This window comes from Gossypium raimondii, unplaced genomic scaffold (assembly GCF_025698545.1).
Source record: "Gossypium raimondii isolate GPD5lz unplaced genomic scaffold, ASM2569854v1 Contig00259, whole genome shotgun sequence".
NCBI classification, from domain to species: Eukaryota; Viridiplantae; Streptophyta; class Magnoliopsida; order Malvales; family Malvaceae; genus Gossypium; species Gossypium raimondii.
The window spans coordinates 26,516-42,418 of NW_026291359.1; the positions used below are offsets into that span (position 1 = coordinate 26,516).

The 15,903-nt window shown below is 32.1% G+C and overlaps 2 long non-coding RNA genes across 3 annotated transcripts; both read left to right on the forward strand.

Moving 5' to 3' along the window:
* Positions 1–7,415: 7,415 nt before the first annotated feature.
* LOC105761240 (uncharacterized) lies at positions 7,416–10,465 on the forward strand. Its single transcript, XR_008193391.1, has 3 exons — positions 7,416–8,032; positions 8,142–8,257; positions 10,027–10,465. It is a non-coding gene; the product is annotated as an uncharacterized LOC105761240 (long non-coding RNA).
* Positions 10,466–11,011: 546 nt separating this feature from the next.
* On the forward strand, positions 11,012–14,383 carry LOC105761239 (uncharacterized). Of its 2 annotated transcripts, none has more exons than XR_001123661.2 (5): positions 11,012–11,572; positions 11,767–11,932; positions 13,474–13,635; positions 13,748–13,881; positions 14,117–14,383. It is a non-coding gene; the product is annotated as an uncharacterized LOC105761239 (long non-coding RNA). The 2 variants fall into 2 exon arrangements; XR_001123660.2 differs by having other exon boundaries at positions 11,017–11,572; positions 14,120–14,383.
* The last annotated feature ends 1,520 nt before the right edge of the window (positions 14,384–15,903 follow it).

Here is a 15,903-nt window from a genome sequence, read left to right on the forward strand (position 1 = left end):
TTCAAAAGACAGGATTTACGCATTTCGAGCACAAGAACAAATAAATCATGATCTCCCATCACTAATACCTGAAGTAAATAGTCCATGTTATTTTCGACTATACTTTTATGATACTGATAATGATCTTCAAAATAGAATGAGAATAATACAAGAAGCTAACTTAAATGTAAGAATTGTAAAAGTGATCATGAAAATTTTTGAAGGAAATCCCCATGCTCAAGTGCTAAACAGATTAAAATGTTTCCGTTCATTGGACTATCTGACAATACATATTGCAACAAATACTAATCTTGATCAAAGAGTTTACACAAGACCATCAACGGATCAAGTTGCTACTATATAGGTTGAAGGAAACAATCCAAATGTTCCATTTGAACGAGATATTGTAGTCCATGCACGTTCTGGAACTCGACATAGAGTAAAATATTCTTAAAATCAGGTGATAAATCATTGAGAATAGATGACTACTATTCATTATCAATGATTACTTGACCACATCCAAACAAAATATCACAAATATGCTTGATCCCAACTAAATAATCTTTCATGTTCTTGTCATTTTTCTTGGTATTATGCAGCATACATCTATAATGTATCTTCTTTGTGCGCGATTGATCAGTAAATATTTTATTCAACTTAGTGCAAATCTCAAAAGAAGTATTAAGACCATTTAGATGATTATGCAGAGTAACAACATTAACAATGATGCCAAAGCATAATCTTGTTGTTCAAAAGCAACAAAAACAAGATTCTCGCATTTGTTTACTTTCGTTATTAAGAATAATTCAAGAAGGAGTTGCAGTTGTACCTTCAATAAAGGATTGAAGACGATGAGTCTTAAGTGTAAGGAACACATGTTTTTAGGCTAAAAAATTACTTTCATCAATCAAAAGAGATTTTTTCTTCTTTTTTTTTTTACATAATGCAGTAGAACTCTGTGAAGAAGACTAAGAATTTGCAATAGGTGTTGTTCTTGTTGCAAGAACCACAATTTCATCATCAGATAGATTATCACTGACAATCGCCATTGATGCACCTAGAACTAGCAAGAATGAACAAAAAATTACAAAATTTAGCACTAGAAGACGAGCAAATCTAGCTCTGATATCGTACTGAAAAAGCTAAAAGCAATGTGTTAACACTGAATATCGATAAAGACAATATAGAATGATTGCAAAGTAATAAGAAAAAAAAAATAAGAACAAATAAATTTTACGTGGAAACCCTTTCGAGAAAAACTACGGGCAGAGAAGAAGAAAATTCACTATTGTTGAATTCAAATTATACAAGAGGAGTTTCGGCTAAATCTATATTTATATATTGAAAACCCTTATTCTAATCAATATCAAATAGAAGCAATGTAGTAAGCAGCATAAAACGATCGCAAAGCAATAAGAAAAAAAAATAAGAACACACAGATTTTACGTAGAAACCCTTTCGGGAAAAAACCACGAATAGAGGAGAAGAAAATTCACTAATGTCGAATTCGAATGATACAAGAGGAGCTTCAACTACATCTATTTATAGGTTGAAAACCTTATTCTAATTAATGTCAAGTAGAAGCAGAGTAGTAACCTTATTCTAGTCAATGTCAAATAAAAGCAGTTGTAGCCCCGCCCTTGGCCTTCGCCCCCATAGATCCCCTATTTTGTCACTGTATTTTATTTCTTTACCAAGAATTTATGTAACGACCTGAAGTTTACGGTTATCGAAAAAGTGTATTTCGGGTCATTGCTTTCGTAAAACAGATTCGTAAATATTTATTAGAAATATTTACGAAGTCAGTTGAGTGGTTAATTAGATTTTGGCTAGGTGAATTAGCTTGAATTAAGGTTAATTTAGTGTAAGGACTAGATTGAATATAGAGTAAAAGTTGAATAATATAATCAAGAAAAGTTGAAGGACTAAATTAGTAAATAAACCAAATTGAGACAAGTGTGTGGTAAAAATAAAATACATATGTATTAAATAATATACATACATTTGTAATAAATACATGTATTTACTTATTATTTAAGTTAATAATAATTATTACTAAAATATAATATAATAATATAATAAAACATAACATAAAATAAAAGAAAGTAAAAGAAATAAAAGAAAAAAGAAAAAGAAAGAAAGAACAGAGAAGTGAAACGAAAAAGAGAGAAAGAAAAAGAAAGGGGAAATAGGGTTCTAAGGATTCAAAGTTAATTTGCTAACGTTGAGCCGGAAGCCTGTACTAGGAAAGGAAAAGAGAAAGTCAATGAGGATTAGCTCAAAAAATATGATTTGTATTTCTATAATCCGAAAACTAAAATTATTGGTTGTATTTATTATTATGTATGGTAAGTGAAATTGAGGTGAGTTTGATATATTGATATTGAATTGAATTGCTTTGTGAACATATGTGTATGATTGAAAAGTGCATTGAATTGGAATAGATTGAAATTGTATATTGATTTGAAATTGAATTATGAATTGAAATACCCTATTAATAATATTGGGCTAAGTCGGATATAGTTGGCATGCCATAAGATTAGAAGTGTTCAGGGATACTTCGACTTTGAGTCGATGAGGCACTATAAGTGTCATTTTACTGTTATTACTTCAGATGAATCCGATGAGGTACTGAGTATCGTACCGTTACTGTTTTACTTCGGCTTGGCTGATGAGGCACAGAGTGTCGTATAGGTGTGTTGGTTGGATCTGTGTATCCGTCGAAGTCCGAGTCGTATTAATAGGGATAAGTAAATGAATTGGTTAAATTGATTGATACTGGATGATATTGAAATTGAATTGAATACATTATGGTGAAATGCTATTGAATAGCATCTATGAAATTGAAATAGAAAATGTGATAATTGAAAGTGTTATGAATGGTGTGTATTGTGAAATTGATTAATTGTTGAATGGATTTGTTATGTGTAAATATGTATTTGAACTTTATAAATTTTTATTTAATTAGTATTCGGATTATAGAAATACCACTGAGTTACATACTCTGCGTACGATTTGTTTCCGTGCGCAGATTAGGTCAAAGTCAGACTGTTGAATCAGCATCCATAGCCGATCCTGAACTCAAATACGTGGTGAAATATTTTCTCTTTTGAAAATGGCATGTACCTAGGTTGTCTTTTGATGTCATTTTGAGATGTGATCATATTAATGGTATATAAGATGATATTGGTTGATATATAAATACAAGTATATGTCTTATAATATGACTATTTACATGGTTTAAGTAGGATTGGTTTGAATGGTACTTAAATGAATTGTTTAGATAATTTATGTTACATATCTATGAACATACCTAAGTCAAGTCATTATATTGATAAATTCTGAGATGTTTTAGATTTATTTAATTGTATTTTGGATCGGTTGAATAAAGGATATTTGAGTTGCTTGTTGTTCAAGAATTGCAAAGTTGGTAAACTTGTAGTATAAGGCTCATTTTTAGTCCACACGGCCTGGCACACAGGCACGTGACCAGACCGTGTGAGACACATGGCTTACACATAGGCGTGTGAGTAGACCGTGTGTCCCCTGCAACTTAAAATTTTAGAAACAGAATGCACAGGTATTGCCACATGGGCAGAGACAAGGGCGTGTGTCTCAGCCATGTGAGGTACACGGCCCAGCACACGAGCGTGTGCCCAGTCGTGTGAAAACTGCACCTAAAATTCAAAAAATAAATTGACCACACGGTCTAGCACACGGGCGTGTGGCTTGGCCGTGTGAGGGAAGTCAGAAAGCACATAATTTAGGACATGGCCTGAAACACGGGCATGTTATAAGGTCACACGGGTGTGTCCCTAAACCATACGGGCGTGTGAGCCTTGCATCTAGGAAAAATTTTGAAATATCTCAAAAAATTCTCTTATCTTCCAATTAAGTCCCGATTCATTTTAAATACATATATTGGGCCTCAAGGACCCGTAAAAGAGACAATATGATTAAATTATAAAGTGTAGGAAATTTAATTTATTTAATGTTCGTAATTGATCTAAATTGTTCGATAATGCTCAATAACCCTGTTTCGGCGACGGATAAGGGTTAGGGGGTGTTACAATTTAGGTCACAACTCTAACACAATGAGGTAAAATGAACAAAAAAACAAAGAAATCAGTAAAGAGACAAAACTTTATTCATTCATCATAATAACGAATCAATAGCTCTAGCCATTTATATGTTGGAACATTTTCAAAGTAATTATATTGTTCCAATAGTTACAAATGAAAAGTTATAAGCAAATAACAGTCATGTCACTTGATTATTAACAAATAGTCATAATTATTCAAGTAGATATCTATTGCATAATTATGTTTATTGTTAAAGATGTGTAACGATCCGATAGTCACGGGTGTCAGAAAGTGCATTTTCAAGACTCCGTTATCGTAAATCAGACTCGTAAATATTTGTAATTAATTAGGTTTTGGTTAGGTGAATTTTCATGAATTAAGAGTAATTAGGTATAAGGACTAAATCGCATAAAGGATGAAAGTTGAACTATTTATTAAAGAAAAATTAAAGGGACCAAATAAGCAATTATGCCATGGCTTATAAATGAGGTGGCATAAGATATATATTTATAAATTTATTATATATTATAATATAAAACCTTAATATTTAAGTATGTATAATATATTATATAATAAAACAAATAAATAAAAGAAAAAAATAGAAAAAAAAAACCAAAGCAAAACGAAACAGGAAAGAAAGAAAGAAAAAGAGAAAAAAGAAAAAAAACCACGGCCTTAGGGGTTTCAATTGTTCAAAGTTCAATTGGTTAGTCAATTTAGTCCCTTTTTTCTTGTAATTTTTATGATTTTGGAATTTCGGTGTTAAATACTACCCGACCCATGTCAAAATTTTAGAAATTATTGAGTTTTTAACTATTGTTAATGTTGAATAATTTTAGTATTAGGGATTAAATTGATAGATTTTAAGTTAGAAATAAAAAGGATTAAATTGTAGAATAAATTGTAAATTTTGAGTAATAGGGACTAAATTATGAAAAATTTGAAATTTAGGAATTTAAGTGAAAATAGGGAGTAAAATTTAGTTTAAAGTGGAATTTGCACGAAATTATAAGATTAATTGTGAAGAAATAAAATTAGTCTCGGTTTAGGGACTAATTTGGAATTTAGGAAAATATTGAGTAAAAATTGAAATTTTCAATATGAAATTAAATTGTGTTGTATTGATGAATTTTAATTGTTTTAATTCCGTAGCTAACGTCGTACCGGAATCCTCGACTAAAAAGGGGAAAGATAAAGTTGACATCGAATAGCTCGAAATTTTTTATTTGTATTTCTATAATCCGAAACTAGTTATTAATTATTTTATTTTCTATTTAATACATATGGTAAGTGTTGAGGTGAGTATTCAGCACTTTGACATTGAATTGAATTGATATATATATATATATATATATATATATATATTATGAATATATTGATTATTTGAATTGAAATGAATATTAATGTGAAATTTGAATATTGGATATTTGTTGCATTTTGAAAGTGAACTGAGACCCTATTAGCTGTATCGGACTGAGTCAGATATAGATGGCATGTCATAGGATTGGAAGAGTTAAGGGATTTTTTCGATTTTGAGTCGATAAGGCACTGGGTGCCAATTTACTTCAGTTTAACCGATGAGACACTAGGTGTCAATTTACTACTTCGGATTTATTCGATGAGACACTGGGTGTCAATTTACTACTTCGAATTATCCGATGAGGCACTGGGTGCCAAACTAGCGTGTTTTGGTCGGATCTGTATATCCGTCCGAGTCCGAGTCGTGTTAATAGGGGTAAATGAATAATAAAATTTTATAATTGATATTGAAATGGCATGGTATGAGAAATGAAAGTGAAATAGTGAATTGAAAATAGAATGTGAAATATGTTGGCAATACATGGAATATATGAATTATATACTCATGATTTGAGTATGGTATGAAATGATGTATTCATGAATTGAGTATTGCATGACTGATGCCATTGTACGAATAAATATGGTTTGATATGTGAATAACCATTTATATATATTGTTTAATAAATGAAAAATGATAGTTATGATACTAGACATTAATATGTCCTTATAATTTAATTGTGCCTATTATATTATCTTGTCTTTAAATATTTGGATTATAGAAATACCACTGAGTTTTTGCTCAGCGTACGGTTTTGTTTTTCGTGCGCAGATTAGGTACACTGATTTTGAAGAGTTGTAACTGAGGTTGTGAGTATCCATCTCATCACATATCTAAGTGCCAAGAGGGTATGTTTCAAATTTTTGAATAGAATGGCATGTACTTAGGAAGATCAAGTGTGTTCCAAGTAGTAGGGACTAAAATATAAGTTATAATTTTTTTTAATGGTCAAATATATTAGTGATTAGCCAAAATCACTTTGCCACCAAATGTAATATTCCTATATCAGGTTCCTTAGGTCGAACCGAGTATAGGGGTGTTACAAGATGTGACTATCTATCTTGGATAGTTATGTCTCAATGAAGAGACATGAGACATTCTATAAATAGGAGTGAACTTTCATTTGTATGACACCCAAAAACATAAAAACAAAGTTTTTTTATTAAAAATATTGGGTTTTATTAAAAACATAAATCCAACAAAGTCCAAAAAACTATCAAAGCCCAATCCAAAAACAAAAAGGCTAAAACAGTACCGCAAAAGAAAATGAACATAAACGAAGCGTCAAAACCGAAAAACCAAAAACAAATAAAGCAATAACAACCCAGCCTCATGAGCTGTCATCTTCTAGAGAAATCTAAAAATATCTGAACCTCAACAAACCAGCTCTAAGATAAGACAAACTGATGGAATTCTAATTGTTTCAAATTTGTTCTCTCAAAACTACACATCTATTTTGAAACTTGACTCAAATACAAGCTTCATCTCCATCCACGATCAATTTCCAATTCTGTGATTTCCTGACCAAAAACTTCATTAACAAGGTGCGCATTTCTCCCCACTTTTAAACCTTCAGTTTCCAAACAATGAGCAAATTCGTTTGCTAGTCGTCTTGCATATTGAAACTTACAACCATTAAAACCCTCACTCAGATTTTTAACATCATGAATGTAAAGTCCTATTGCTGATTTGTCCCTCTCGTATTTTGAGCTTTCTTGATCACCATCAAAGAATCCCATTCAATCTCAACATGCATAATCCCCAAATCTCTACCCGCAATAACTGCCTGCACACAAGCAATGGCCTCTACTACAAAAACTGAAGGTATATTCTCGTGAATCATTGTCTTAGAAGCCAATATATCTCCTTTAAAGTTTCTGAACATGACTCCTGAGCAGGATCTATTTTCCTTGGTATCAAAAGCGACATCAAAATTAATTTTATAGAAACCTAACTGCGGGGGTCTCCATCTATCAGAATCCAGGCTCAAGGCAAGATTCTTCCTATTAAGCTCACTAATTCATGAATATACTGTTTAATGAACTTTGCTGTCTCTACTCTAGATTTCTTTCTTCCTTTATGAATCTATTGATTTCTACCGGGCTAAATAACATAAATGGCATAAACAAATATTCGGCAAACATCCACCCTACTGTTTAACAAAACCCAAGTAAACCAATCCATAAACTCAAATTGTAACAATTCTTGTGACCAGACATAATCTAAATTTTTCCATATCTCTTTTGTAATAGAACAATCATAAAAAATGTGTTCCCTTGTTTCCAACCTTTGCATACATCTTGGGTAGACAGCCTCAGTAGTCAATCTTTTTGTTCGAAGATTCACTAAAGTAGGAAGATAACTAAATGTAGTTTTCCAAGCTGTAATTTTTATTTTAAAAGGAAGATTTAGGTTCCAAAGTTTCTTGTAACATGTTGTATTGTCAATTGGGTTGTAATTATTTGGGTTATTGAAATTACCTTGTAAAAGTAACTTATAGACACTGAACACCGTGAATTCACCCATCAACTCACCCCTCCACACCATAAAATCATCATAAGGAAATTTGGCTAAAGGTATTCGCAAGATCTTCCGTGCATCACTATCAGCAAAGGTACTAAGAACCAGTCCAACTCTCTATGATCTAGTATCACTATCAATTAGATCCGTAACCCTCATAATATTTGGCTTGCTAACAGTTTGTTTTATCTTGATACCCTCAGCTTTCGGAACCCAAACATCATCCTCAATTTTGATGTCTTTGCCAGTCCCCACCTCTAACAAAGTCCAGACAATAGAAGACCTTTCGTAGCCCATATACTTTTCCAAGTATATGAAGGTATATTTCCTAACTCTGAATTTAAGATATCAAAATTTGGATGGTATTTAGCTTTCAAAGTTCGGGCTAAAAGAGAATTAGGATTAACAAGTAATCTCTAACCTTGCTTCGCAAGTAGGGCCAAATTAAATTTTGCTAAACAACGATAACCGATACCACCACTCTCTTTCAACTTGTAAAGTTTCTTCCATTCACACCAGTGAATACCACGCCTCCCATGACCTTTTTGCCACTAGAAGTTTCCCAATATTTTCTCCATCTCCCCATAAATAGATTTCGGTAATAGGAAGCATGTCATCGTATAAGTCGGTATCGCCTGTAGCATAGCTTTTATGAAAACCTCTTTCCCCCTTGCAATAGAAAATGAGTACTCTAATTGTCAATCTTCATTTTGATACGGTCCTTTAAATGTTGAAAAGCCAAACGTCTATCTCTACCCATCATATTTGGCAAACCCAAATATTTTTTAGAATTATTTGATCGTTGAACCCCCATCCTGTCAGAAATGGCAATTCAAACATTCTCTAAAGTATTTGAGCTAAAAAACACTGTCGACTTTCCATAGTTAACGTATTGACCTGAATAGACATTGTACTCTTTCAAAATATTTCCAAAGGTATCAGTACCCCTATCAGTCGCCTCCCCGAACAAAATACAATCATTAGCACACTACACCAAAACAGGCTTTTAGCGGCGTTTTTAGTGGCGTTTGGATGAAAAATACCACTAAAAATCAAGCATTAGCGACGCTTTTAAAAAAATGCCACTAAAGATCGAGTATTAGCGGCGCTTTTTAAAAAACGCCGCTAAAAATGAGCATTAGCGGCGTTTTTGAAGAAGCACCGCTAATGCTCAGGGCTTTAGCGGCGTTTTTAAAGAAGCGTCGCTAATTCTCAGGGTTTTAGCGGCGTTTTTGAAGAAGCGCCGCTAATGCTCAGGGCTTTAGCGGCGTTTTTGAAGAAGCGCCGCTAATGCTCAGGGCTTTAGCGGCGTTTTTGAAGAAGCACCGTTAATGCTCAGGGCTTTAGCGGCATTTTTTAAGAAGCGCCGCTAATGCTCAGATTTATCATATTAAATAATTTTTTGGGTTTTTTTAAAGTTTTTTGAGTATATTACTGAGTGTTTTTTAATTTACATATTAAATAAATTTTTATATAATTGTAAAAGAGATTTATTACTGTAGTTTAAGGTTTTTGGTTTAGGGTATATGGATTAGAGTTTAAGGTATAGGGGTTACTATTTTAAGGTTTTTGCAGATTTTTGTTAGTGGTTTGGATCCTAGTATTTCTAGATATTTTGTTGTTGGTGGTTAGAGATTTTTGTTACTTGATAGAAATGTGTTTAACTCTGGATATTTTCATCATTTCAGGTAAGAATGATAGATTTTTATTATGGTCTGATTATGTTTTTAGTCACTCTGTTATCATTTGATTTTAATTTAGTATAATTTGGTTTCTTTAATTTTATAATATTGACGTGAATTTAAAAAAAAAAGGTAGATAGGTGAATTTATTATTCGTTAGGATTGATTGGAATTTTAGGTGTTCATTTGTAAAAGTTTCATAACTTGTGTGTTCTGTTGTTTTAGAAACTGAATATGACCCATGGTTTTGCTTGGCACTTTTCCATTTAAAATTATCTTTAACACCTTACTATTTTCTTCTTCCTATGGATACCATTACAGCTTGCAGTTGAATGTTTCTTTTAGGTATTTCTGCCTCCAATTCGCCTTCTGTTAATTTGTTGATTGAATTTTTTTAAATTATTAGGTTTGGACATTGGTGCTAGGGAGAAGCAAGGAAATCCTAAAGTTGATGATGGATTCAAGGCTCCAAAAGAAAAAATCACTTGCATTGCGGCATCTGTTGATGTGGATGAGGAGTTTGAATCTTCTGGAGTTGAAGAAACTAGGAGTAGTACTGTTACAACTAGGAGTTTGAATCTTTTGAAATATCTTTAAAATTAAGGAACTATACTAAATACGGTCACAAAACTTATGGAGGACAGTTATAAGGGTTGGGGTTTAAGGGTTAGGGGTTAAGGGTTTACGGTTTATGTTTTACGATTTAGGATTTAGCGGATAGAGATTAGGGGTTTAGGGTTTACATTAATTAGTGTTTTTTAATTTATATATTAAATAATTTATTACATAATTGTAAAAGAGATAATATTAATTTTAATATATTAAAATTATGATTATAGTTTAAATTATTTAAGAGCTTAATAGATAAACTTTATATATATTAGTGGTTTAGGACTTAAGGTTTACTTGAGATTTGTTAAATGATAAAATTCATACAATTAATTAATGCTTTTATATTTAAAATATTTAATCTAAACCATTTGATATATTTAAATATTAGATTTAACAAAAAATTGAGAAATAAAAAAAGTAATGATTGATATGGATAGGTAACTATATATTTTGGATAGGATCAAATTATAACAAATAAAATGAAATACAAATCATTTCACATAGCATAATAGTTATATTTTAGTTAGGAATAAATATCTCTAATAAAATGGAGATTAAATCGGAAAAGAATAATATAAAATCGTGATTAACATTTCAATCTTTAATAGAAATCGTGATTAATATTGGATAATTCTAACTTAATAATTAATTGCGTCATTTAATCATTTGTTTTCTTATTAAAATATACGATATTTATTTTGAGAGTAATTAATTTTTTATAAAAATCCAATTTATAAAAATAATAATAATAAATGTTTTATAAAATCACTTAACTAAAAAATTTTAGTAGACAAAATATAAGATTTTTTAGCAGAGTAAAACGGCGTCGTTTTGTTTTGTGGCGTTTTTATTAAAAACGCCGCAATAGATAAGCAATAGCGGCATTTTTGTGAAAAACGCCGCGAAAAGTAATTAAAATCCCGCTCACTCCCAAAAATTAATTTTTGGTTACCCGCTCATTACTCCCTCTTCTTCTCATCTCAGTCGTGCGCCCTAAATCCCCAAAGAAAAGTTCGTTTTTCTTCAGCTGAAATCCCCCAAATTTCCCATTTCCAACAACACCAGTCAATACACCTACACCAATCACACTTTTTTTTCCTTTTCATTTCACTGCACTGAATTCACTCACCATAGCTACTCCTTTTCTCTCGATCTGTTAGGGGTTCTTTCAATTTTAGGCTTTCAATACAGTTTCCTTTTAATTTTACTGGTGATTTCTATAGTGACTAAAACCCTAGATGAGAAGAAATCGGAGGAAGAGGAGTTGAAAGATAAAGGAAACGAAGAGAGGAGTAAGGTTGTTCGCTGAAATAAACAGATAAAAAAAAAGGTTGAAGAAGGTGAAGAATCTTTGTTTCAGTTTCTTTTTCTGACTTTGGTTTAAAAAAATCTTTTTTCTTCTTCTTCTTTTTTTGTCGTGTAAATACCAGTATTGCCATAAATCATGTTTGTTTGCAAATTTGTAATATGACTTTAGGGACTGTTAATGTTATGTAAATTCTTATCCAATACCTTTTCTTGGGTAATGTTTTAGGGTTTATTAAATTCCTGGGGCCTTACTATATGCTGCTTATTACAAAACGAAGACAGATTGGAGCACTTTTCAGACACAATGTATATGCAGTTTCGAAAAGTGAGATGATTCCCCTCCCAAATTCATCTGTTAACCCAAGCATTGCGGACTTTAGGAAAGAGAACAGGTCTTCTTCTATTCTGTTAAAGAACTTCGTCTACTGCTAGATTTGATTTCATTCTTCTAATATAGCATGCTGTGATTTTACTTATGTTTTATGCTTGAGACCAAGGCCTCCTGTCTACCCGCTTTTCCTTGATTAGCAGGGGCAGAACAAGAGAGTAATTCTGGTTAGTTGCGTTCGCATGCTAGAATTTGTTCCAGTTATTTAGTGAAGCACTCTTTTTTTGTGATGTAATAATATGAAAACACCTTAATGTCTTCTAGTATAGCATGTTATAATCCGTGTGCTTGAGATCAAGACTCTTCTCTTCCTGCATTATCTTGATTAGCAGATGCCAAACATTACAGTGAATTTGGTTTAATTGCATGCTAGAATTCCTTCCAGTTATTTAGTTAAGCACTCCTTTCTTGCGATGTAATAATATGAAAATGTAGTTTGAATTTTGATTGCCACCACAACCTTAATGTCTACAAGAACTGAATTTGAGTAAAGAGCTTAAAGCAGGAGGAGCAGGAAATGGGTTTATAGATAGGAGCAAAGTGAGGATTTTGCTATGTGATAATGATACCAAGAGCTGTGAGGAAGTTTTTTCACTTCTTTTGAAATGTTCTTATCAGGGTAACTGAGCTTTTATTAATATGTATACTTTTTTCCTCATATCTTATTGAGTGTAGAATATGTTTATTTATTTATGCTGATTTTATTGTTGTTCTTGTTCATTATTGGGTATTTGCAGTCAAATTTTATGTTTTGTATCTGTTGAGTTTTTTGTTAAATTATTTGTTTTGTTTTGTTTTGTTTGAATTGTGTGATTTAAATGGTTGTTGAAGTGCAACTGATGGTACTAGTTGAATTTTCATTTAGGAATCTGAAGGTTAAAGTACAGTTGAAAATATGCTATTATAGTCTGGAAAAAATAAATGATATGTAAAAGAAGTTGATTCTGTCAGCTGTAAATGATTATTTGTGTGTATATATATTATTCTCTTCTATAAGTTCATTATGTTATTTTCTGATTATGCTACTTTTGCTTACTGAATCTAGTCTTTTGTTTCGACTTGCTTTGCTCCACGGGAGCTTAATTTGAGAAACTTGATAAAAAGGATATTTGGGGTATACGTTTAACATCCTTATCCGGTTGTCTTCTAGTTCCTTGCTCTCATGCTTTGCCTCGTAAATAAACAACGGTGGGCTGTGAGAATTTTTTGTAGAGTGTTGATAAGAAAAGAAAGAAGGATAAGAAATGAATTCACTTGCCAGCAATCATCAGTTAATGAGAAGTTGGGAAGTGTTATGTGTGTTTGGTATAGGGCCATGTTATATCATAAAGCCTTACTTATAGATAATAAGAGTAGAAGTAGACTGAAATTCACATGGATGACATTTAGGTAGCTTCAATATTTCGAGTAACCCAACTACTTCTCTTACTTCGATGATTGTATATTGCATTTAGGAGTGCATAATAGTTTTATGACACTTCTCATATGTTAATTTTGTGAAGTGATGTGTCAGCTTTATGATTCCGTGTTACTTTTTATTCACAGTGACTACAGTAAAGTCTGCTAGACAGGTCATTGATGCACTGAATGCTGAGGGACCTGACATTGATATAATACTTACTGAAGTCGACCTCCCAATGACAAAAGGAATGAAGTTGCTAAAGTATATTATGCGGAATAATGAACTACGGCGCATTCCTGATATTAGTAAGTTTGTCTTGTACCTTTCTTCAGACGTCGAACTTTCATCATAGTGAATTTTCCTTCTAGTGTTCATGGTCTAATCATTTATGTACATTTCTTTCTTCTCTATGACAAGTGATGTCGGCCCAGGATGAGGTCTCTATTGTTGTTAAGTGCCTGAGGCTTGGTGCTGCTGACTATCTTGTCAAGCCTTTACGAACCAATGAATTGTTGAACTTGTGGACACACATGTGGAGAAGGCGATGTGAGGTTTGTTGCCCTTCTTTTTTCTTTCCTTTGTTCTTCTATAATAAAAATTAGATCCATGGCACTTAATAGTCATGAGAGTAACATTGAACATACTCATCTCAGACATGTCAATTCATACCCATATTTGACATGTCTTTATACTGACACCTAACACTCATACCTAAGTCCGACTAACATGGTTCTTTTCTTTTTCAAGTTCTAAATTGTTTAACAATAGGTTCTTTGTTTTCTTAAGCAGGGATGATGAAGATGATTCTGTTGCCAAGATGAAGGCAGCTGAGGAAGCCTTGGAAGCAAAACAAAAAGTAACAAATAGCTTGTCTGCTACCTGTTCTTTTTTTTTTTATAATGTTTTATAATTTTGTGACAAATTGTTCTTGGTACTCTGCAGATATTTATGCAAAATTACCCTATGATTCTATTGTATTTATACTGCATGGTTGCACCATGTATTTCTTAACTAGTTTAATAAATTTTATATGTGGTGTTTAATTTTTCGTTATTGTCTGTGTAACTTGCAGCAAAAACCTACATTTGAGTTATCTTTCCATTGATTATTTTAGTTTTGATTCTAAATATTTATTTTTACTTTAATATTTACGAAAATTTGAGTTCTAATTTTTAGATTTTAATTGTGTTATTAATTTATTATTTTAAATTCTAAAACTAAATTCATTAATTTTATATTTATTTTAAAGTTTAAATTTTCATAGCAAATTTAATTTAAATAATATTTTTTATTTATCCTTAAAAAGTATATTTAAATTTCAAATTTTAAAAATAAAACATAATAAATATTATTTGATTAAAATAATTTTTTTAAAGATTATGTTTTTAGCGGCGTTTTTGCTAGAAGCGTCGCTAAAGGTTTGTTCTTTAGTGGCGCTTGTGGGAAAAGCGCCGCTAAAGGTTTTAGCGGCGTTTGTGGTAAAAGCGCCGCTAAAGGTCATGGTTTTTAGCGACGTTTGTCGAAAAAGCGTCGCTAAAGGTCATGATCTTTAGCGGCGTTTGTGGTAAAAGCGCCGCTAAAGGTCCTGGTCTTTAGCGGCGTTTTTTAAAGAAAACACCGCTAAAGTTAGCGACACGTTCTTTAGCGGCGTTTTTTCTGGCGCTTCTCAAAGCACCGCTAAAGGCCTAAAAAAACGCCGCTAAAAACCCGTTTTGGTGTAGTGGCAAAAAGAAGATGAGAATCTAAAGCCCTCTTCTACTCACCCTAACCCCTCTTAGATTCCCTTCCTCGCATGCAAGCCTCATAAAAGTTGAAAGCCCCTCACTGCAAATAAGAAACAGAAAAGGGCTTAAAGGGTCTCCTTGGCACAAACCTCTCTCCGGGATAAAATCCTTCCCCGCGATACCGTTTAGAACGACCAAATACGAAACAGTGCTAATACATTGCATGATGAAACTAACCTACGAGGACTAAGGCAAGCACACCTATCGAACAATGGTATAGTTATGATGAGTAAGGAATATCGTATCCAGGATGACTAAAAGTACTAGTAATTATCATTTTTCTATTATTTAGCCGACAAATTGGAGTGATTGTTTTTAATCTAAAATTACTAAACTAATCTAACTAAGAACGCAACAGAGAATGAAATAGGAAAATAATCGAAGATAATCAATGAGATAGACAATACCCAAGAAAGAATCAACCTAGACTTCACCTATTATTATGAATTTGAATTAAAGGATTTATTCACTTGCATCTTGATTCGTATAAATCCCTAAATTATGTTAATATCTTTTTTGAGAGTAAGAACAACTGACTCTAAGTTGATTAATTGAAATCTCTTTCTAATTAAAACCCCTATTGTCGCATTAACTCGATCTATCGATTCCCCTATTAGATTTGACTCAAATCTGGCAAATTTATGTCGTCCTATTTCTAGGATTGCATGCAACTCCACTCAATTTTACTAGATATACTCTTAAATAGGGACTTTTGCTCCACTGAAATAAGCACATTAAACATGAATTAAGATCGCAGAAATATTAAAATAAGAAATAAGTATACATAAT